Raw genomic sequence first — 23,858 nt, forward strand, 5'->3', positions numbered from 1 at the left:
TGCATCCACAACACTATTACAAATTTTAAAGAGATCACGAGAAGATTCACTTGACATAGTTGAGAAGAACATAATCACCATAAAAAATAAATTAAGTAATGAAAAAGAAAATGTTGACTTTAAAAATTCACAGATAGACATTATGAAAAAATTGGACAATTTAAGTATGGAATTACAGGAGGTTAAAATAAGAAAATTAAAGAGGGATAAGGAAGATTATAATGAAGTTGCAAACAGAGAAGAGGAGAAAATAAATAATAGGGAAGAGAGACAGAAAAATCAACATTTTGAGGGTAACACAGGTAATTACAAACACAATGCACATGCCATAAGGGAAAATTATTCTAATTCCCCTTATCACCAATCCAAGTCATATCAATACAATGATCAAAATCAAGAAAATAGGACACCATATGACAGAACTCCAAAAAGGATAAACTATAGGGAAACTACTGAATTCAGACCTCAACAATATAAATCAAACTACAGAACAAACTATTATAGACCTAGGGGACCACAATACATGACAAATACAAATAGAAACCCACCTGAACACCCAAGCTATAATGACTATAGAAGACCCCATACAAATCGTAACTTTTTTGAGAACCATAACTATAACCACTATAGAAGACAGGATGATTATTATGAAGAGCATAACCAACCAAGGGGCCACATAGCATATAGTTATTGGCCAAATGACAATAAACCAAGATACCAGGGGTACAACAACCGTAATAGAGATTGGGAATATAGAAATAATAGAGAACATAATTACAACACACAAATACAAACAGAACCTGAAAAAGAATGGAGAATAGACACCACGAATAGATTTACACTATTAGAAGAGAAAGAACAACAAAAAAACATGAATTATTTTTTAGAGATGAGCCCACAAAGACCCAGCACTTCAAAACAAACAGAACATTCAAAAGACCCACCAGTGGGAATGAGAAAAAGAATAAGAGAGGATGTAGAGGAGGAAAAAGAAAAAGACAGGGAAATAAAAAGAGTGAAATAAAAATACAACAAAAAAGTGGCATTTTCAATATTAGTAAAAAAACTTTAACCACAGAGGAAGAAAGAGTGTTAAACTTAGGCCTTAGCTATGCTCCCTCTACGAGATTAAACAAATTCAACACACACATACATGTGAGCCAGTTTGTAAGGAAGTTAACCTTGAAAAAATATTTCCTACGGGATCCAATAGAGAGAAATTGGCAACAACCAAAAGAGACACCCACCATATCGCCTATGGCCTCAAATAGTAACATAGTAATACCACAAGTAATTCATTCAAAAATGAAACCGAAATCCACTTTTTATCCGACAAATGAAAAAGGAAGGAATATTGAATTATTCGAAAAATTGGTTCAGGAAGATATTAAGAAAATAAAAACTAACAATAAGATACCAAAAAATTTAACTTACAAAGAAAGAACAGTTCTTAAAGAATTGCAAAATGATACCAGCATAGTAATTAAACCGGCAGATAAAGGGGGTGGGGTTGTAATCATGGACAGAGATAAATATATAGAAGAAGCACAAAGATTACTTAATGAAGGGGATACATATCAGGAACTAAAACTAAATCCAACCAAGAAATTTCTGGGTGAACTAACCAAATTATTAGAGGATGCAAGAGAAAAACAAATTATAAATAAAAAAGAATTTGATTTTCTATTTACAAAATTTCCAAAAATACCAATTCTATATTTCTTACCAAAGATTCATAAAAATCTAAATAATCCCCCCGGTAGACCCATAATATCGGGTATTAACTCCCTCACCTCCAACCTCTCGAAATACATAGATGGATACCTACAGGGCTATGTTAAAAAATTACCCTCTTACCTAAAGGATACCACTGACATCTTGAAAAAATTAGAGGTAATTAAGTGGGAATCACACTACACATTAGTGACATGCGATGTTTCGTCGCTTTACACCAATATAAGTCATGATTTGGGACTGATGGCAATCTCAAATACCCTAGATAGGGACAACAAACTATGTATGGAACAAAAGAAATTCATAGAGGATGGAATAAAATTCATCCTAGGCCATAATTATTTCTCATTTGAGGACAAATTTTACATTCAAAAGAAGGGAACAGCTATGGGCACAAGATTCGCACCCAGCTATGCCAATCTCTTTATGGGATATTGGGAGGAAGGTTTCTTCCCTAGGCATAGTCTGGGCGCGGATCTTGTGCTCTATAGCAGATACATAGATGACCTGTTCTTTATATGGGGGGGTAGTGAAACTGATCTAAACACTATTCTGACAGATATGAATAAAAATGAAATGGGACTATCCTTTACCAGTAACTATAGCAAAAGCCAAATCACCTTCTTGGACTTAGATATCGAAATTGTAGAAAACCAATTAATAACCAAAACACATTTTAAAAAGGTGGATGCCAATAATCTAATCCATTATAACAGCTGCCACATGAAAAAGTGGAAAGACAATGTCCCTAAAGGGCAATATTTAAGAATTAAACGGAATTGCTCAAGAATGACAGATTATCAGGATCAAATAAAGATCTTAGAAAGGAAATTCTTAGAAAGAGAATATAGTCCAGAAGTAATCAATGAAGCTAAACAAGAGGTAGATAAGAAAGTAAGGAGGGACCTCTTAGAATATAAAACAAAAGATATCAAAGAAAATCGAGATGAAATTAATGTGCCCTTTATAACTGAGTTCAGTCATGACAACCTAAACATCCAAAGAGTTTTAAAAAAACATTGGCACTTAGTACAAACTGATCCCATCATAGGGGGAAAAGTGGGGGAAAACCCAAAAATAATATATAGGAAAGCACAGAATTTGAAGAGCCTACTAGCTCCCAGTCAATTGAAAAGCATAAAGAAGAAAGACACTCAAAGGTGCCTAGACGGAAATCCTTTAAATGGTTTTTTCCCCTGTTTTAGATGCCGGGCCTGTAAATTTAGTAGTAAACAAAAGATTTTAAAATCAAAAAGTGGAAACTTTACTTTCAAAATAAGAGACACAATTAGATGTCAAGATAAAGGCGTTATTTACGCCATTCAATGTTCATGTAAAAAAATTTACATAGGAGAAACAACCAGAATGCTCCGTGAAAGGATAAGGGAGCACCTCTCTTGCATAGATAGGGGTAACCTTGACCCTTATATCTATCGCCACTTTAGGGAAGTACACAACAACAACCTTAAAGATTTTAAATATTGGGGAATTAAAAAAGTTCACCCCGACTGGAGAGGGGGAAACTGGGAAAATAAACTCCTAAAGGCAGAAGCTGAAATTATATACCTAATGAATACCCTCCAACCTGGAGGCTTGAACTCTGAGATAGACATTTCCCCCTTCTTATAAAAGTCTCTTACAATATGCGAACATTTTCCAGGTTAAATCAGCCACTTATATAGAAAATACTCACATACATTAAATAAGCAATAACATTTCAATTTATCTTGGGCAAAGATAGTACAAGCCCTATATAAATTCATTTTTCTAGTAATTAAAAAGGAATTTTTATCCCCCTAAAATAAATAAATTAATTGAATAAGCCATATTTTTACCCACTAGCAATAACTCTAGTTATGGGATTGATAATTTCTGATTTAATTGTACATCCATTTTTAAATTGTTAATTTATAAATTGTTGAACTTACTATCCTTTGTTGAAAAGGAATATGTATATATCGTTAATTTTTACCCACTAACAATAATTCTAGATATGGGAATGATGATTCTGATTCTTATATTTTCGTTTCGTCCATTTTTAAATTGTTACAAATTTATAAATTGTTGAACTTACTATCCTTTGTTGAAAAGGAATATGTATATATCGTTAATTTTTACCCACTAACAATAATTCTAGATATGGGAATGATGATTCTGATTCTTATATTTTCGTTTCGTCCATTTTTAAATTGTTACAAATGTATAAATTGTTGAACTTACTATCCTTTGTTGAAAAGGAATATGTATATATCGTTAACATTTACCCACTAACAATAATTCTAGATATGGGAATGATGATTCTGATTCTTATATTTTCGTTTCGTCCATTTTTAAATTGTTACAAATTTATAAATTGTTGAACTTACTATCCTTTGTTGAAAAGGAATATATATATATCATTAATTGTTACCCACTTACAATAATTCTAGATATGGGAATGGTAATTCTGATTCTTATATTTTCGTTTCAGTTTAGGTAATTTTAAGTTTGCACGATCTAAATGTATATTATCTAATAAAGGCACTTTAGAATTGAAATATATAAGTTGAATTGTGTGAATGCTAATAAAGCAGAAATGATAAGTTCTCTTCCTTGTGTATCATGTAACTAAATAACAACACAGAAACAATCATTACCAACTTAAATAAAGTCCACCTTTACATTGGAAGCCACACAGGTGTTGATAGAAATCAAAAGGAAATGAAGGAACCAATCAAAACACATTCATACCTTTAAAAAGCCAGAAGCTAGCAGGATAAGCATTCTTGATAAAGCCCAGAAGGGTGAAACGCGTTGAATGGGACCTGCTACACTCTACTAAACTTCATTTACTACTGTCACAAAGCTGTGTGACCCTGCAACTTTAAACTTTTCTCCTGACCCTGCAAGTTAAAATCTACCTTTGGTAACTTCAGGGAATACGGTGTTACTGCTAAACACTGACCAAAGATTTCTTCAAACCTTAAGAAGTCTGAGGGAACCCAGATGAAAACAATATTTGGGCTATAAGAAGAAAGGAAAACAAAAAAAAAAAGGATAACTACATCACCAGAACGGATCATCACCCCTGACCTCTGAATCAAAGAGAAGGTCAGGTGACTTATCAGAAGCACCAGGAACAAACAGTCTGTGAATCCCTCACAGTGAAGATAATCAGCGGTTGCAACCAGGACAGATTAAGGTACCTCTACACTAATTTGCACTACGTTTTTTAAAACACGCAAACTGAACTTTAAAGACATCAAGGTATTCATCTGTTAAATTAACCATTTCCATTAACCACGATTGCTTTGGCACCTAAATCAGAATATTGGCTGTTTTTTGCCTTTTTAACTATCCAGCACACCTGAGCCAATTATATGTCCAAGGAAAGTAACTGTGTAACTTTATAACTGAATTTGTTACTGAAGAACTGTAAAGCTATTAGGATTGATACATTTGTGCCTTTTAAATATTTAATTCACCATTTATCTTAGAAATTTGTTGCTTGCCATATGTTATCTATAGAATTAATTCCTTTATACCTGAAATTCTAGGATTATATGGTTCTAGTCTGTTTTTATAAGTGTTGTATAAGGGAGACGTCCCTTTATTAATTAGGAAAAGCATTTGCTGTTGTTTTTATGTGTTATAAGAATTTTTAAATAAAATAGATTGTATTAAACATAAATTAGATTGGTATCATCATTTCCTAGCTTTTTTTAGCGCTGCTAAATAAACCCCATTTTTTCTTCTTATCCACCATTTAGTTCTCTTTGAGGGAAGAACTTTTTTAGCAGCAGGAATCCACCTTTAGGCGCTCCTATCACACTACACATAAAGATTTAATACTTTAGTCAGGTTTTGTAGGCGCCGGCAGTTTCTAGAGTGCCGTAAGTCACTGGCGACTCCAGAAATTTGTACTTACGCAGATTTCTGGACATCACTGGTTTGTCAGACTTACGGCACTTTAGCCTCTGACTGCACCGTATATAGGATAGCTCGAGTTGCGAGCTGATACTACGGGCCGCGGGGGTTCCCTCACTTGCGCCGCAAACTACGATCTTTATCGGATCGCGCCCCAGAGGCACTCAAAAGATTTTTGTTTAGAAGATTATCATCAAATTGCACCCACACTCTCAGTAGTTCACAACCTCTTCTCTAGATAGTCAAATGTCCTTCATATCTTTTTTATTCTATGAAACTGATTTTACCAGGTGCATTAAAAAAACAAAACAAATATATGTGTGTGTGCATATACATATATATATATATATATATATATATATATATATATATATATATATATATATATATATATATATATATATATACACAGTATATGCACCTGGAAAAAAATATTTCCTTGCTATATATAAAAAAAAAAAAAGAAATAAATAAAAACGTATATCTGTCTTGCATAAACGTGACAGCTCTGTTCCACCAGTTTTGCCCCAGGTTTGCAAATAGTAGATTGTGATACATGTCCAACAAAGATCACTTTGACAAATTTCCTATACATTTTCAAACACCAATGAAGGATTGTCTGTAGTGTTGTACATTTCACTCTTTAATTGAAATCTTGATTACTTTCTGTGTCTTATCATTTCTTGACACCTGCACATTGGCAATGCTTCATTTTTCATTACATTACATCAAAAGAGATGCTGTAAATAGATGTAAGATTTATTATATAGACTTAGGGTAATATTATATGGCACTAAGGTCAATATAGCCAATGTTTGCCTTTTCATAAAACTGCAAAAAAAAAAAAAAAACCTGGCAAGGAATGATATCAAGAGGATGTAAAATGGATCTAAAAATGTTGTTTTTGAAAATACAGGGATATTGTATTATACTTTACATTCTGTACAGATGAAAGTGACTTATTCTATTATTTCTATTTTTTGGTAGACAATAATAATGGGAAATAGGAATGTAGTCGGGCTGTCAGAAAGTAAAATATGTTTATTATTCAAGCAAATTTATAGATCTAATATTATTCTATCATTTCGGTGAACTCAAAATCACAGTGAAGCAAATGCTAAGCAGATTGATTATTTTTCATAAAGAAGTTAGATAGACAAACATGCCCCCAATATTTTTAGAAAAGTAAAAAATAAGGCCAAATATTAGTACAGACATCTGTAACTTTTAATTAAAAAATATATAAAGCAGAGTGAAATAATTATTATTCACCCTGTGCAGTTAATACTTTAAAGCAGGGGTGTCCAAACTTTGCTCTCCAGAGGTTTTGGAACTACATTTCCGATGATGCTCAGCCAGCATTTTATCTAGCTGAGCATCATGGGAAATGTAGTTCCAAAACCTCTGGAGAGCAAAGTTTGGACACCCCTGCTTTAAAGGGACAAGAAACCCAGGGCCGGATTGGCTTGCCGGGATACCAGAAAAAATCCCGGTGTGCCGCCCAGCAATTGGCAGTGAAATCACAGTGAGCAGCTGAGGGAGTGGAGCGACCTACTTATTAAAGGGACAGTCTAGTATAAATGAAACTTTCATTATTCAGATAGGACTTTTAATTTTAATCAACTTTCCAATTTACTTTTATCATCAAATTTGCTTTTTTCTCTTGGTATTCTTAGTTTAAACTAAACATAGGTAGGCTCATATGCTAATTTCTAAGCCTTTGAAGGCTGCCTCTTATCACAGGCTTTTTAAATCTCTTTTCAACACAAAGAGACAGAAAGTACACGTGGGCCATATAGATAACACTGTGTTCAGGCACAGGGGGTTATTTAAGATTTAGCACAAAACAATGCTAAATTTTAGACAATAGATAATAAACAGTCACCGCCATGTGATCAGGGGGCTGGAAGAAGGTTCCTAGATACAAGGTAATCACAGAGATAAAAAGTATATTTATATAACTGTGTTGGTTGTGCAAAACTGGGGAATGGGTAATAAAGGGATTAGCTATCTTTTAAAACAATAACAATTCTATGGTAGACTGTCCCTTTAAGTGCCCAGAGGCTCAAGTTTGCATGGTAAGGCAGACACTCAGTTGAAATAGCACTGCCGGGGGAGGTGAGGGGCACATCATGTGATACTAAGCACATGACAAGGAGGCTCACGGCTCTGACCGGCACACAGAGAGCACAAGCAAAATAGTACAATAGCAGTGCTGTTAGAGGTTGAGGGGAGAGAGATTGGTTGCTGCTATATATTATAACTATATGTGGGATTATATCACGGGGTAGGTGGTCAGAGGGCAAGACTGGGCCCATGGGGGGGGGCAAGGCTGGACCAGTCATTACAAATTTCCAGGGCTGGTCTGATTTCCCAGTCCAACCCCAAAGAAACCCAAATATTTTTCTGTCATTATTCAGATAGTAAATAGAAATCCACAGGAACCAGCATTCCAAGTATAAACTGTATTCATTCAATACTGTATTCATTCAAACAAAAGATACATGGGCGCCAAGGCAGGGTAGGAAGGTAGAAGAAACGCTCTTATGCATTTCGGCAATGCGTAGCCGTAATCATAGACCATACTTTCTCACAGGTGTCACTTTTACTTATACCATACAAAAGTTACCCATTGGAGGATAAAAACACCCCCCCCTCCTCTTCCCTCCCTCACCTAATTAAAAGGGCCAACATTAAGCATTTAACTTTAGCGGCAGCATGGAAATACTATTTACAAAAGAGAGCAAACTACATTGTCATAGTGAACGTTAAAACTAAAGACATAGATCAAAAGCAATCAATACATAGTTAAACCACAGATTAATATCCATATAATATATCATATAAGATATCCTGATATACCCAAGGTGTTCCCGTATCCGAGTACGAACATCACGTGTGGTCATACCCACGTACTGTAATTTATGATACGTACAACCTATAAGGTAGATCACGAACGTTGATGAGCAATTGATACAGCCTCTAGTATTGAAAGACTGGTTTGTCACATATGAATTAAATTAAGTACCTACCTCAATAAACTCACAAGCCTTACAATTGTTACAGCATTTGTATGTCCCATTATGTCTTAGCCATGAGCTCTGGCTTACAAGTTTGCGTAATTGGCTTGGTGATAATATATTACCCAGGGTAAGGTTTCTTCTATATGTAAATCTACAACCACTTTTAACTGTATCTTTCAATAAATCATCCCCATAAAGAATAGGCAAATATTTCTTAACTATATTACAAATTTGGTAATACTGGTTTGAATATTTAGTCATAAAAGTTGGTCTGTTTTCCAACTTTTTCTTTGCAGATATGTTGCTTGCTGCAAGAAGACTCTTCCTATCTCTTTTGCTTGCATAGTCACGGGCTTGATAAATAACCCTATCACTATAGCCTCGTTGATGTAGTCTATCTAGCAATGATGCACTTTCAGAACGGAAAGTATCTTCCCTAGAGCAGATCCTCTTGGTCCTAAGGAACTGTCCCTTAGCTATGCCTTGGAATACATGTTTTGGATGTGAGCTCGATCAGTGAAATAAGGAATTGCCCGCTATGGGTTTACAAAACACCTGGGTCTCAATGTTACCAGAGCTAAAATCCATCTTCAGCTCCACATCCAAAAAGTGTATTTTCTTTTTTTTTGCCATTCAGAGGTAAACTGAATTTCTGGAATACATGAATTTAAATATTCAACAAAGAAAACCGCCTCCTGTGATGAAAAGTAAGTAACAAATATGAGATCATCAATGAATCTTTTGTAACACAAAACCTTGTGAGAGAACTCATTATTTAGTCCAAAGAGATATTTATATTCGAACCAGTCCATAAACAAGTTAGCATATGTGGGGGCAAATTTTGCACCCATGGTTGTACCTCTCAATTGGACATAATAGGTTCCCTCAAACAAAAAATAATTGTGCTCCAAAAGAAACTGAGTAGCCTTGATAACAAATCTCTTGCTTTCATCGGAATAATTCGTCATTTGGTTCAGAAAAAATGAAATGGCCTCAAGCCCCAAAGAATGAGGTATAGAAGTATATAGGGCTACCACATCTACTGTGAGACAACTCATATCTTCCACCACTCACATAGACTCCACAAAGTAAGGAGGTAAGCTCAGGGGCGTGCTCGTGTCTGCAGCAATATATGGCAGCACTTGTTCTGCCATGTACTGCTCCAGACGTACATGCTACTTACATAGGTATCTCTTAAAAAAAGAATTCCATGAGAACAAAGAAAATTTGACAATAGTAGTGAATTAGAAACTTTTTTTTTAATTGTACGCTCTGAGTGAGGGCTAGATTACAAGTATAGCTGTATTTAGAAGTAAGTTCTTGCATGCATCAGGTAGCGCTCGTATTGCAAGTTGTATGTAAACTGCTTTTGTATGAGCACTCACCTGATGCGAGCAAAAAGCCGAATTTAGGATATTGCGCACAAGTTATCGTATTCCCCCATAGAAGTTAATGGTGCAAAAAATATTAGAAAAAAAAACCTAACACCCTACTCGTGCACAAACCCGATTTCATATTTTTAAGCGCACTAACAACATGAAAATATGAATATTTCACATTCCAGTGTTCTTCACATAGCAGAATATGTTCTATTTATTCTTAAATACATACATATATAGATGATTATATATAGGTATAGATATATACAGATATATATATATATATATATAGGAATATATAAATACATAAAGCATATTCTGCTATGTGCAGGACAATGGTAGGTGAATTATTTACAGTAAATACACAGTATAGCACTTTATTAAATATAAATATTGCATACATATGTTTTTACATGTTTCAAACTAATTAAAGGGACATTCCAGTCAAAACGTAAATGCACATAGATAAATTACATCTTTGAATAGAAACATATTTGCACTATATGTATTGGCAAAAATGCTTCTAGTGAAAGTTATCACTGTTTTAGTGTTAGCATTTTTCTCTGCACGTGCATGTGAAGCATAGCTAGATATTCTCAGTATACCAGCATTTTAAATACTTTAGCTGTTCAGAGCGCCAGTAAGGCTTATATATCATGTCAGTAATTAACAAATAATCAGGTAGATTACAAGTTGTGCGTTCGTGTTTTAACACTGAAAAAATGGCCATTTCAGCGTTAAAACAGCAACGCAGCCATTACAAGTCTTGTCAGTATAGCTGTACCGCAAGCATTTTAGCCTGTAACGCAACGTCAGTCCCGCACTCAAAAAAATTATGTTTTTTTTCATGGGACTTCCATGGCGCTGCCATTACGTGTTTTACGGTGAGGATAAAAAGCTTGCGCTACATCCTATAAAGTCAAGTTCCGTGGCGCCATCTGATAGAAGTAGTTATGAGTTTTACGCAACAAAACTGTTACATAAAACTCATAACTAAAGTGTTACAAAGTACACTAAACACCCATAAACTACCTATTAACCCCTAAACTGAGGCTGTTCCCGACATTGCCACCACTAATACAATTTATTAACCCCTATTCCCCCGCACCCCAACATTGCCCACACTATAATAAATATATGAGCCTCTATTAAGCCGCTCCCTGACATCGCCGCCACTAAATACAGTTATTAACCCCTAAACCTCTGGCCTCCAACATCACTACCACTAAATAAGCCTATTAACCCCTAAACTGCCAGCCCCCCACATCGCCATAAACTAAATGGCTTATGCTAAAGGGATATTTATGCTCAACTGAGTGATACCAGTGCATGCTAGAGTGCGCTGGTATTACGAGATAGGTGCAATATGAACGTGACCTTGCGTTCGCATTGCACAGAAGCATTGCTCTCACGAGAGCACAATTCCATAGGCTCCAATTGAAGCTTCGTTCTGATGCCTTTATACATGGCACAGAACTTAATCGCAGCAGAGGGGGTAAATAGCACAGCAATGGGTAGCAATTTTAAATAAATATATATATGACTATATGCATACATATATGTGTTAATTTGCATATATACACATAATAACAGATAAATATATATGTATATAAGCATATATACAAGAATGAGGGGAACACAAGTCGCACAATCACATCAAGTCCGGAACGGGATCAAAATCACTCTCTCAGGAATCCCTGATAAATGTAGCTGAAAATGTAACGGTATTGTGCACCTATGTATATAGAGAAAAACTGAAAATTCCCCCACAGTTCATCTCATTGAAGCAAACTCAAAGTAAAACAGTTTTTACGGCTGTGCAACTTTACATTCATCTATTACATAAATTACATTTGCATGCCACACCAGCGGGAGTGGAGCCTAGAAAAGCAGCCCGTGCTCAACAGCTTTTAGCTGTGCCCACTCACTGCTCCTTTGTGTGCCTGCTCTGTATCTGCCGTGCTGTAGTATCTGCTTCTGTATCCGAATACAGCCGTGAGTAGCGGCGTCCAGTTTGATTATGGCAGTTTACCCGAAACATGTCAACCTAAGTACGTCTGTGTTTTTTATGTGTATCTTCGGACCCCCATGGGTTATTTTATCCAATGTGGATTATTAATAAAACTTTTGGATTTTACTTTGCCTTTGGAAGATTTTCTTACTGTTTGATTACTATATAGGCAAATACTTATATTTTTACTGGGAACACACAGTTCCTGTAGACTGGAATATAAAGGTCCTTTTCAGTGCCATTTTTTTTCTAACACCCCACACCCGTCAATCTTTAACCTCTTAAAAAAATGAAAGACTCTCTATTTTGGGGGAATTTGGGGTACTTTTAGAAAATTAATGAGAGATCTGATTGCACGCCCATAAAAGGGTGAATTTGCCCATTTATGGGTGCACAATAAATTAGTGTTCCACTTGTAATCTAGCCCGTAATCGACAAAACACAAAGGATAACCTGGAAATAATTGAAAATTATCTGACAGATTAAGGGGGCTAGTTATCAAGCCGTCTACTTTTCTGGCTTCGCCGGCCCTATACGTCTGCCTAAGCTCGCCTACCTTTCGCCGCCGCGGACCTTGAATACGTTCGCCTAAGTTATCAAATAAAGCTGTCAAAAATCCGCGGGGCGATGAGCAGCGGACTGTGACAGTTATCACTCATCCGATCTCGCTGCCCTTCGGCTTTTTCCCAGCTTTATTGCTAGCCTGTCACTAAGCACCCACACTAAACTACACTGTTCTACCCCCTATACCGGCGCCCCCGGAGCCCCCCGCAACTAAATAAAGTTACTAACCCCTAAACCGCCGCTCCTAGACCCCGCCGCAACTCTTATAAATGTATTAACCCCTAAACCGCCGCTCCCGGACACCGCTGCCACCTACAGTATACCTAGTAACCCCTATCCTGCCCCCCCTACACCGTCGCCCTCTATTATAAAATTATTAACCCCTATCCTGCTGATCCCGCACCTCTCCGCAACTAAATAAATAGTTTAACCCCTAAACCGCCGCTCCATGAACCCGCCGCAACCTATATTAAACCTATTAACCCCTATCCTGCCCCCCCTACACCGTCGCCACCTATAATAAATTTATTAACCCCTATCCTGCCCCCCACTACGCCGCCGCCACTGTAATAAAATTATTAACCCCTAAACCTAAGTCTAACCCTAACGCCCCCCTAACTTAAATATTAATTAAATAAATCTAAATAAATTAACTCTTATTAACTAAATGAATCCTATTTAAAACTAAATACTTACCTTTAAAATAAACCCTAATATAGCTACAATATAAATAAGAATTATATTCTAGCTATCTTAGGATTTATATTTATTTGACAGGTAACTTTCAATTTATTTTAACCATGTACAATAACTATTAAATAGTTATTAACTATTTAATAGCTTACCTAGCTAAAATAAAGAGAAATGTACCTGTGGAATAAATCCTAACCTAAGTTACAATTACACCTAACACTACACTATACTTTAATAAATTATTACTATTTAAAACTAAATACTTACCTGTAAAATAAACCCTAAGATAGCTACAATATAATTAATAATTATATTATAGCTATCTTAGGATTTATATTTATTTTACAGGTAACTTTGTATTTATTTTAGCTAGTTAGAATAGTTATTAAATAGTTATTAACTATTTAATAACTACCTAGCTAAAAGAAATACAAAATTACCTGTAAAATAAATCCTAACCTAAGTTACAATTAAACCTAATACTACACTATCATTAAATTAACTAAATAAACTACCTACAAATAACTACAATTAAATACAATTACATAAACTAACTAAAGTACAAAAAATAAAAAAAGCTAAGTTACAAAAAAAAAAAATTAAGTTACAAACATGTTAAAAATATTACAACAATTTTAAGCTACTTACACCTAATCTAAGCCCCCTAATAAAATAACAAACCCCCCAAAATAAGAAAAATCCCTACCCTATTCTAAATTAAATAAATTTCAAAGCTCTTTTACCTTACCAGCCCTTAAAAGGGCCATTTGTGGGGGCATGCCCCAAAAAGTTCAGCTCTTTTGCCTGTAAAAGAAAAATACAACCCCCCCAACATTAAAACCCACCACCCACATACCCCTAATCTAACCCAAACCCCCCTTACAAAAACCTAACACTAATCCCCTGAAGATCATCCTACCTTGAGTCGTCTTCACTCAGCCGAGCCACCGATGGAACTGAAGAGGACATCCGGAGCGGAAGAAGTTAATCCTCCAAGCGGCGCTGAAGAAATCTTCCATCCGATGAAGTCATCATCCAGGTGGCGCTGAAGAAGTCTTTGATCCGGCCGATGTCATCTTCCAAGAGGCGCTGAAGATGTCTTCTATCCGGGTGAAGTCATCTTCCAAGCCGGGTCTTGAATCTTCCTTCCGCCGACGCGGAACCACCTTCTTCACCTACGGACTACGACGAATGACGGCTCCTTTAAGGGACGTCATCCAAGATGGCGTCCCCTCAATTCCGATTGGCTGATAGGATTCTATCAGCCAATCGGAATTAAGGTAGGAAAAATCTGATTGGCTGATGGAATCAGCCAATCAGATTGAGCTCGCATTCTATTGGCTGTTCCGATCAGCCAATGGAATGCGAGCTCAATCTGATTGGCTGATTGGATCAGCCAATCGGATTGAACTTGAATCTGATTGGCTGATTCCATCAGCCAATCAGATTTTCCTACCTTAATTCCGATTGGCTGATAGAATCCTATCAGCCAATCGGAATTGAGGGGACGCCATCTTGGATGACGTCCCTTAAAGGAGCCGTCATTCGTCGTAGTCCGTCGGTGAAGAAGGTGGTTCCGCGTCGGCGGAAGGAAGATTCAAGACCCGGCTTGGAAGATGACTTCACCCGGATAGAAGACATCTTCAGCGCCTCTTGGAAGATGACATCGGCCGGATCAAAGACTTCTTCAGCGCCGCCTGGATGATGACTTCATCGGATGGAAGATTTCTTCAGCGCCGCTTGGAGGATTAACTTCTTCCGCTCCGGATGTCCTCTTCAGTTCCATCGGTGGCTCGGCTGAGTGAAGACGACTCAAGGTAGGATGATCTTCAGGGGATTAGTGTTAGGTTTTTGTAAGGGGGGTTTGGGTTAGATTAGGGGTATGTGGGTGGTGGGTTTTAATGTTGGGGGGGGGTTGTATTTTTCTTTTACAGGCAAAAGAGCTGAACTTTTTGGGGCATGCCCCCACAAATGGCCCTTTTAAGGGCTGGTAAGGTAAAAGAGCTTTGAAATTTATTTAATTTAGAATAGGGTAGGGATTTTTCTTATTTTGGGGGGTTTGTTATTTTATTAGGGGGCTTAGATTAGGTGTAAGTAGCTTAAAATTGTTGTAATATTTTTTAAATGTTTGTAACTTATTTTTTTATTTTTTGTAACTTAGCTTTTTTATTTTTTGTACTTTAGTTAGTTTATGTAATTGTATTTAATTGTAGTTATTTGTATTTAATTTATTTAATTAATGTAATGATAGTGTAGTGTTAGGTTTAATTGTAACTTAGGTTAGGATTTATTTTACAGGTAATTTTGTATTTCTTTTAGCTAGGTAGTTATTAAATAGTTAATAACTATTTAATAACTATTCTAACTAACTAAAATAAATACAAAGTTACCTGTAAAATAAATATAAATCCTAAGATAGCTATAATATAATTATTAATTATATTGTAGCTATATTAGGGTTTATTTTAAAGGTAAGTATTTAGTTTTAAATAGGATTCATTTAGTTAATAAGAGTTAATTTATTTAGATTTATTTAATTAATTATTTAAGTTAGGGTGGCGTTAGGGTTAGACTTAGGTTTAGGGGTTAATAATTTTATTACAGTGGCGGCGGCGTAGTGGGGGGCAGGATAGGGGTTAATAAATTTATTATAGGTGGCGACGGTGTAGGGGGGCAGGATAGGGGTTAATACATTTAATATAGGTTGCGGCGGGTTCAGGGAGAGGCGGTTTAGGGGTTAAAACATTTATTATAGTTGCGGTGGGCTCCGGGAGCGGCGGTTTAGGGGGTAATAACTTTATTTAGTTGCGGCGGTGTAGGGGGGGTCAGATTAGCGGTGTTTAGACTCGGGGTACATGTTAGGGTGTTAGGTGTAGACAGCTCCCATAGGAATCAATGGGATGTCTGTCAGCAGCGAACTTGTACTTTCGCTATGGTCAGACTCCCATTGATTCCTATGGGATCCGCCGCCTCCAGGCTGGCGCTTTGAAAACCAGGTACGCTTGGCCGTAAAAGTGCCGAGCGTACCTGCTAGTTTTTTGATAGCTAGCAAAAGTAGTGAGATTGTGCCGTACTTGTGTGCGGAACATCTGGAGTGACGTAAGAATCGATCTGTGTCGGACTGAGTCCGGCGGATCGAAGTTTACGTCACAAAATTCTACTTTTGCCGGTCTCGAGCCTTTGATAACTAAGGCGAATCAGCCTCGCCACAAATACGCTGCGGAATACGCAGCGTATTTGAGGTTGACGGCTTGATAACTAGGCCCCTAAGAATGTAAGCACTTGTGCAATTGTCAATTAATGTCAATTAACCTTTTGAGTGGCTCTGAGCCATCGCAAATTTTCCCAGTCAGGTGCTGACGACGGCTCAGAGCCGCCGCTAGCACTCACCCACCGTAGGGGCAATCTGGGGGCTCCCATCGACTCCCACCCTGGCGATCGGGCCTGTATAGTGACAGGCATCGCCGGGGCTTCACGTTTTGCGTGGTGACATCACACGCAATGACGTCACGCGCAATGATGTGATGACGTCACCGAGCAACTTTATTGAAAAATGACAATGGACAGTATAGGGAAATGGGGGCATGCTGCTTAGAAGCCTGTATCTCAGGCATCTTAACAGCTACAGAACCCCATTGGAAGGTAATAGCCTAACCTTTCAAAGGTATAAGTCTTGGAGATCTGAAAAAAATATATATTTTAAAAAAACCACTCAAATCCAGCTTAGTACCCATATGGGAAATTGCTTAGCACTTAAAGGGTTAAAGTGTCAATTAATGTGGTGTAGCAAATAACCTTGGTAAAGCAGAAATTAGATGGGTTTTTAATTTAAATACTTTAGTACCAAATGGTCTAAATAAGGATTTTGAATTGTATCATTTCCCATGATATAAATACTATTTGTAATAATATTATGTGGTTTAAAATTTATCTTGTAGTCTTTTTTTTCCTTTAAGATGTTGGGGTTTGAATCTAAATATGTACCTCCTTTCTTTACAATTAAAGGGACAGTCTACTTGAAAATGATTATTTTTTAAAAGATAGATTATCGCTTTTATTACCCATTCCACAGTTTTGCATAATTAACACTGTTATATTAATATACATTTTACTTCTATGATTACCTTATATCTAAGCCTTTGCAGACTGCCCCATATCTTTTGACAGACTTGCATTTTAGCTAATTAGTGCTCCATAGGAGTGAGCATAATGTTATCTATATGGAACACATGAACTAGCAATGTCTAACTGTCAAAATGAGATAAACCTTCAAGGGTATAGAAATAAGCTTATGAGCATACCTAGGTTTATATTTCAACAAAAAATACTAAGAGAACAAAGCAAATTTGATAATAGAAGAAAATTGAAAAATTGTTTAAAATTGCATGCCCTATCTAAATCATGAACATTTAAGTTTTACTTTACTGTCCCTTTAAGATTATTTTTAAGAGTATACATTTGTATCAATATACATACATTAAATGAAGATTCACTCTATATATCATTATTAGTATCTTTGCACTAATAAAAGCGGACTACTTTGAAAAGAGGGGGGAGCAATGTGACGCTCTACACTGGGACTGGCTAAGTACGTTTAGCTGGATGTTTTAAAAGGCAGTAATATCCGCATTTTCGGCGTGTCAACTTGTACTAAACATTGACAAAGGCCAGAATAACAGCCGAAACGCGTAAATAATGGGTAGAATCTAGCAGGTTACCCTGCATTTTCCCTTTTAATGTGTACACTTTTTAAAGGTTAAGTTTTAGCTTTGGTTCTCTTCTGTCTATGGGACAGTAGTTGTATTTTATTATATCGGGTTAGCACCGGATCTGTTGTGAATCTTATTCCTTAGTAATTTATTAATCATAGTGCCAGTTTTCCCAAAATGTTGTGCATTGATCCTATGCCTCTCTTAGTTGGAGTACCTCAAGGCTCTGTCTTGAGCCCCTTGCTTTTCTCTCTAGATTCATCCTCCATTGGAAAACTTATGGCCTCCTTTGCATTCCAGTATCATTTATATGCTGATGATAGCCAAATCTATATTTCCTCTCCTGATATCTCTCCCTCTTTACTCAACCAGATTTCCAACTGCCTCTCTGCAATTTCCTCTTGGATGTCTTCACACTACCTCCAACTCAATCTGTCCAAAACTGAGCTGCTTCTTATTCCCCCCTCTTTGAGACATCCGACACCTGACATATCTCTGATGGTTGGAGACTCTATTCTCAACACCTCACCCCAGGTCCGCTGTCTTGAGGGTCACACTAGACTCAGAGCTCACATTCAACCCACATATACAAGCACTTACCAATTACTGCCGTTCATTCACACCTACACAACATTTCCAGAATTCGTCCCTTCCTTCCTCAAAAAAACGACAAAAATACTTATTCATTCCCTAATTTTGTCACGCATTGATTATTGCAATCTACTCCTAAATGGCCTTCCAAAACACTGCCTCTCCTCTCCAATCTATTATGAATGCTTCTGCTAGACTCATCCACCTACATCAGCTGTTCTGCTCTGCCAGTCTCTACACTGGCTCCCCATACACTCCAGAATACAATTTAAAGTATTAACCCTAACTTACAAAGCACTGAACAGTCTAACTCCCAACTATATTTCCACTCTCATCGTGAAATATTTCCCATCCCGTCCTCTTTGATTAACCTCTGACCTACGTCTCTCCACTCCTATTATCTCTACATTCCACTCCCACCTCCAAGACTTTGCACGTGCTGCTCCTGCCCTCTGGAACTCTATACCTCGCTCCATAAGACTGTCTCCAACCTTGTATAGCTTCAGACGCTCCTTGAGAACCCACCTATTCAGAGAGGCTGACCATCTCTCCTCCATCTCTCATCCTAACCAAACTAATACATGAACTGCCTGACTCACTGCTGCAACTACAACCAATGTGACAATCTACCCCAACCTTATGTCTCTGCACCCTCAACCTGTAGACTGTGAGCTCTCCGGACAAGGGCCCTCTTCAACCTGTACTAGATTTATTTAGTTTTGTTATGTTTTGTATTTTATCAAAAATCTTTGTCATTGTATACCCCTATCATTTTACCCAGCGCTACGGAATTTGGCGTCGCTATACAAATAAATGATTATAATAATAATAATAATATATATATATATATATATATATATATATATATATATATATATATATATCTATTAAGAAATACTAAGAACATATTCCAATGTGTACAGAACATTGGAAAGTTAAATATTTACAGTAAATATATAGTTAAACCCTTTATTAAAAATTAATATTGCACAAATATGTTTTTCATGTTTTCATCTGCTTAACTGAAAAGGGCTCTAATGCAGGTATGGGTGTATATATATATATATATATATATATATATATATATATATATATATACTGTATATATATATATATATATATATATATACTGTATATATATATATGTATATATACATAACTGTATGCATTTATGTGTTTATATTTTGTTTATATGTGTATATACATCTGTAAATACATATATACACTGTGTGCAGAATTATTAGGCAAATGAGTATTTTGACCACATCATCCTCTTTATGCATGTTGTCTTACTCCAAGCTGTATAGGCTCGAAAGCCTACTACCAATTAAGCATATTAGGTGATGTGCATCTCTGTAATGAGAAGGGGTGTGGTCTAATGACATCAACACCCTATATCAGGTGTGCATAATTATTAGGCAACTTCCTTTCCTTTGGCAAAATGGGTCAAAAGAAGGACTTGACAGGCTCAGAAAAGTCAAAAATAGTGAGATATCTTGCAGAGGGATGCAGCACTCTTAAAATTGCAAAGCTTCTGAAGCGTGATCATCGAACAATCAAGCGTTTAATTCAAAATAGTCAACAGGGTCGCAAGAATCGTGTGGAAAAACCAAGGCGCAAAATAACTGCCCATGAACTGAGAAAAGTCAAGCGTGCAGCTGCCAAGATGCCACTTGCCACCAGTTTGGCCATATTTCAGAGCTGCAACATCACTGGAGTGCCCAAAAGCACAAGGTGTGCAATACTCAGAGACATGGCCAAGGTAAGAAAGGCTGAAAGACGACCACCACTGAACAAGACACACAAGCTGAAACGTCAAGACTGGGCCAAGAAATATCTCAAGACTGATTTTTCTAAGGTTTTATGGACTGATGAAATGAGAGTGAGTCTTGATGGGCCAGATGGATGGGCCCGTGGCTGGATTGGTAAAGGGCAGAGAGCTCCAGTCCGACTCAGACGCCAGCAAGGTGGAGGTGGAGTACTGGTTTGGGCTGGTATCATCAAAGATGAGCTTGTGGGGCCTTTTCGGGTTGAGGATGGAGTCAAGTTCAACTCCCAGTCCTACTGCCAGTTTCTGGAAGACACCTTCTTCAAGCAGTGGTACAGGAAGAAGTCTGCATCCTTCAAGAAAAACATGATTTTCATGCAGGACAATGCTCCATCACACGCGTCCAAGTACTCCACAGCGTGGCTGGCAAGAAAGGGTATAAAAGAAGAAAATCTAATGACATGGCCTCCTTGTTCACCTGATCTGAACCCCATTGAGAACCTGTGGTCCATCATCAAATGTGAGATTTACAAGGAGGGAAAACAGTACACCTCTCTGAACAGTGTCTGGGAGGCTGTGGTTGCTGCTGCACACAATGTTGATGGTGAACAGATCAAAACACTGACAGAATCCATGGATGGCAGGCTTTTGAGTGTCCTTGCAAAGAAAGGTGGCTATATTGGTCACTGATTTGTTTTTGTTTTGTTTTTGAATGTCAGAAATGTATATTTGTGAATGTTGAGATGTTATATTGGTTTCACTGGTAAAAATAAATAATTGAAATGGGTATATATTTGTTTTTTGTTAAGTTGCCTAATAATTATGCACAGTAATAGTCACCTGCACACACAGATATCCCCCTAAAATAGCTATAACTAAAAACAAACTAAAAACTACTTCCAAAAATATTCAGCTTTGATATTAATGAGTTTTTTGGGTTCATTGAGAACATGGTTGTTGTTCAATAATAAAATTAATCCTCAAAAATACAACTTGCCTAATAATTCTGCACTCCCTGTACATATAAATACATATGTGCACACACATGTATGTATGTATGTATATATATATATATATATATATATATATATATATATATATATATATATATATATATATATATATATATATATACACAGTATATACTGTATATATACACATACATATCCATCTTTAGACATGTATATCTATTTACCTCAATGTTAAAGCCCCTTGCCTGCCTTTTTTTTCTTCTAACACCTAAAGGTCTCATATGTTAGATCCCTAATAACTTTTTTGTGTAATATTTGTTGTAAATTATTTTTATTAGATTATGTTATTATGAGTGTAAGTGTACTTTGTAATGTATTTTTAATGTGTTTTGTGCAACTTTTTTGTTTTGCGAAAAATTTAACCAGATCTCTGAAGTCACGATAATCATTCCAGTGTAAACTGCTTTGCACTCAAGCGATCGCGTTTACTTTCAACTCGTAATATGAGTGGTAAGCCTGACTAAACCCCCCCCCCCCCCGTGATATACCCCTTATTGCTCTTGAGCAAACATTTGTGCTCAACACGTAATCTAACCCATTGTGTTTTGTTATTAATATAACATGTATAGTTATTTGTTTTAAGTTGCTACCTGGATTTTTTCCTCAATTATCTGCAGCTGCAAGGGAACCCTAGGAACTGATACATATTAATGACAAACTATGGAGTAGAACCAATCAGCTTCCAGTTGCAAGCATCAGAATATGTCATCCTCTCAGTGAAATGTAAGTCAGATGTTTTAATACTATAGGACTTCACAGACATTACTTCACACAAAGTGTAGGTATTTTCGGCATAACTGCTAACTTTGTTGCTTGCTATCTAACGCCGGTTTCTTACAGCTCAGCGGTTCTTATTTGCATTGACCATACCCTGTGATATGCGAATGTATATATATATATATATATATATATATATATATATATATATATTTAATAAATTTACATTTTATTCAATATTTCTGGAATTCCAGTGTGTCCATGGAAGCTATGGAGCTTTATACATTACTGTCAAGGTTTTTTCCCTTTTTGAGATTCTGGGTAGTTCTAAATGCCTAGCAGCTCTGCTTGTTGTAATAAGTAATACTGCATTTTCTTTCTTTCTTATTTGTTGAATAATACATTTGCTGTTATAAATTATTACTGTATATTGTGCCATTCTCATATGATGAAAAATGCATTTGCTTGTTGTTACCAAATATTCGTTAAAACATTAAACATTCTTTCTTGTATTCTTTACATTACATACATTACAATTTAATAACATGCACTAATCACACCTATCCTCAATCTTCTCTCAATCCATCATCGCCATCCAACTAACGCTCTTTTTTCCTATTCCCCTGTGCCTCAAAACTTCTGGAAAGGTTCGGATATACACGTATATCACATTTCCTCACATTTAAGCCCCTCCTTTATTGATTGCAATCTGGATTTCGCCCAATACTACTCCACAGAAACTGCAATCATTAAGGTTACTAATGATCTAATTACAGCAAAATCAAAAGGCCACTTTTCTCTGTTAATCCTTCTTGATCTGTCTGCAGCCTTTGACACTATTGACCACACTATCTTGCTCCAAACCCTCCAATCCTTCGGCTCTCCTCTTACCTGACTTACTGGAACTTTAGTGTAACCTTCTCTGGCACATCCTCTGACCCTTTACCACTTTCTTTTGGGGTACCACAAGGCTCTGTCCTTGGTCCCCTTTTCTTCTCAATGTATACATCATCCTTAGGTTCTTTATTACAGTCCACTGGTTTTAATACCATTTGTATGCTGCTTATACCCAAATCTATATCTCTGCACCAGACCTATCCCCTTTCTTACTAACTTGTGTCACTAACTGTCTTTCTAAAATTTCAACCTGGATATCCTCTTACTACCTTAAGCTAATGCTTTTAAAAACTGAGCTCATTATTCCCCCCATTTTTCTAAAATTCCTACCCTCAACTTTTTCTAACTGTTGATAATAACATCATTACCCCAACCTCACATGCCTGATGTCTTGGGGTCACACTTGACTCAGATCTCTCGTTCACTCCCCACATCTAGTCTTTGGCCAATTCCTGCTGTCTCCACCTTTAAAGCATCTCCAAAATTTGCCACTTCATCACACAATAAACAACTAAGGGCGCCATGTACTAAGGCGTCAATTTTTTCGCACAGACCGTATCGAAATAACCCGCCGGCATTAGCACCATGCGGATGGCACTTCGTTACATGAATGTACTAAAAACCAAGCCGTAATATTTCGCGTCTATTGTGTGTCGAAGACAATTGGATTATTGATAACTTTGAAGCTTCGTTCGGCGCAAAAGGGCAAAGTTAAGAAGCAGTCTGCGACCTGATTGGTTTAGTTCTTTACCCACGTGACGATCTAGGTGTCATAATCGTCAGACAAGCGGCAACGTCTGGCTGCTAACATGTATAAGAATGTGCATTTTCCCAG

The sequence above is a fragment of the Bombina bombina genome, chromosome 3 (assembly GCF_027579735.1).
Source record: "Bombina bombina isolate aBomBom1 chromosome 3, aBomBom1.pri, whole genome shotgun sequence".
In the NCBI taxonomy this organism is placed as follows: Eukaryota; Metazoa; Chordata; class Amphibia; order Anura; family Bombinatoridae; genus Bombina; species Bombina bombina.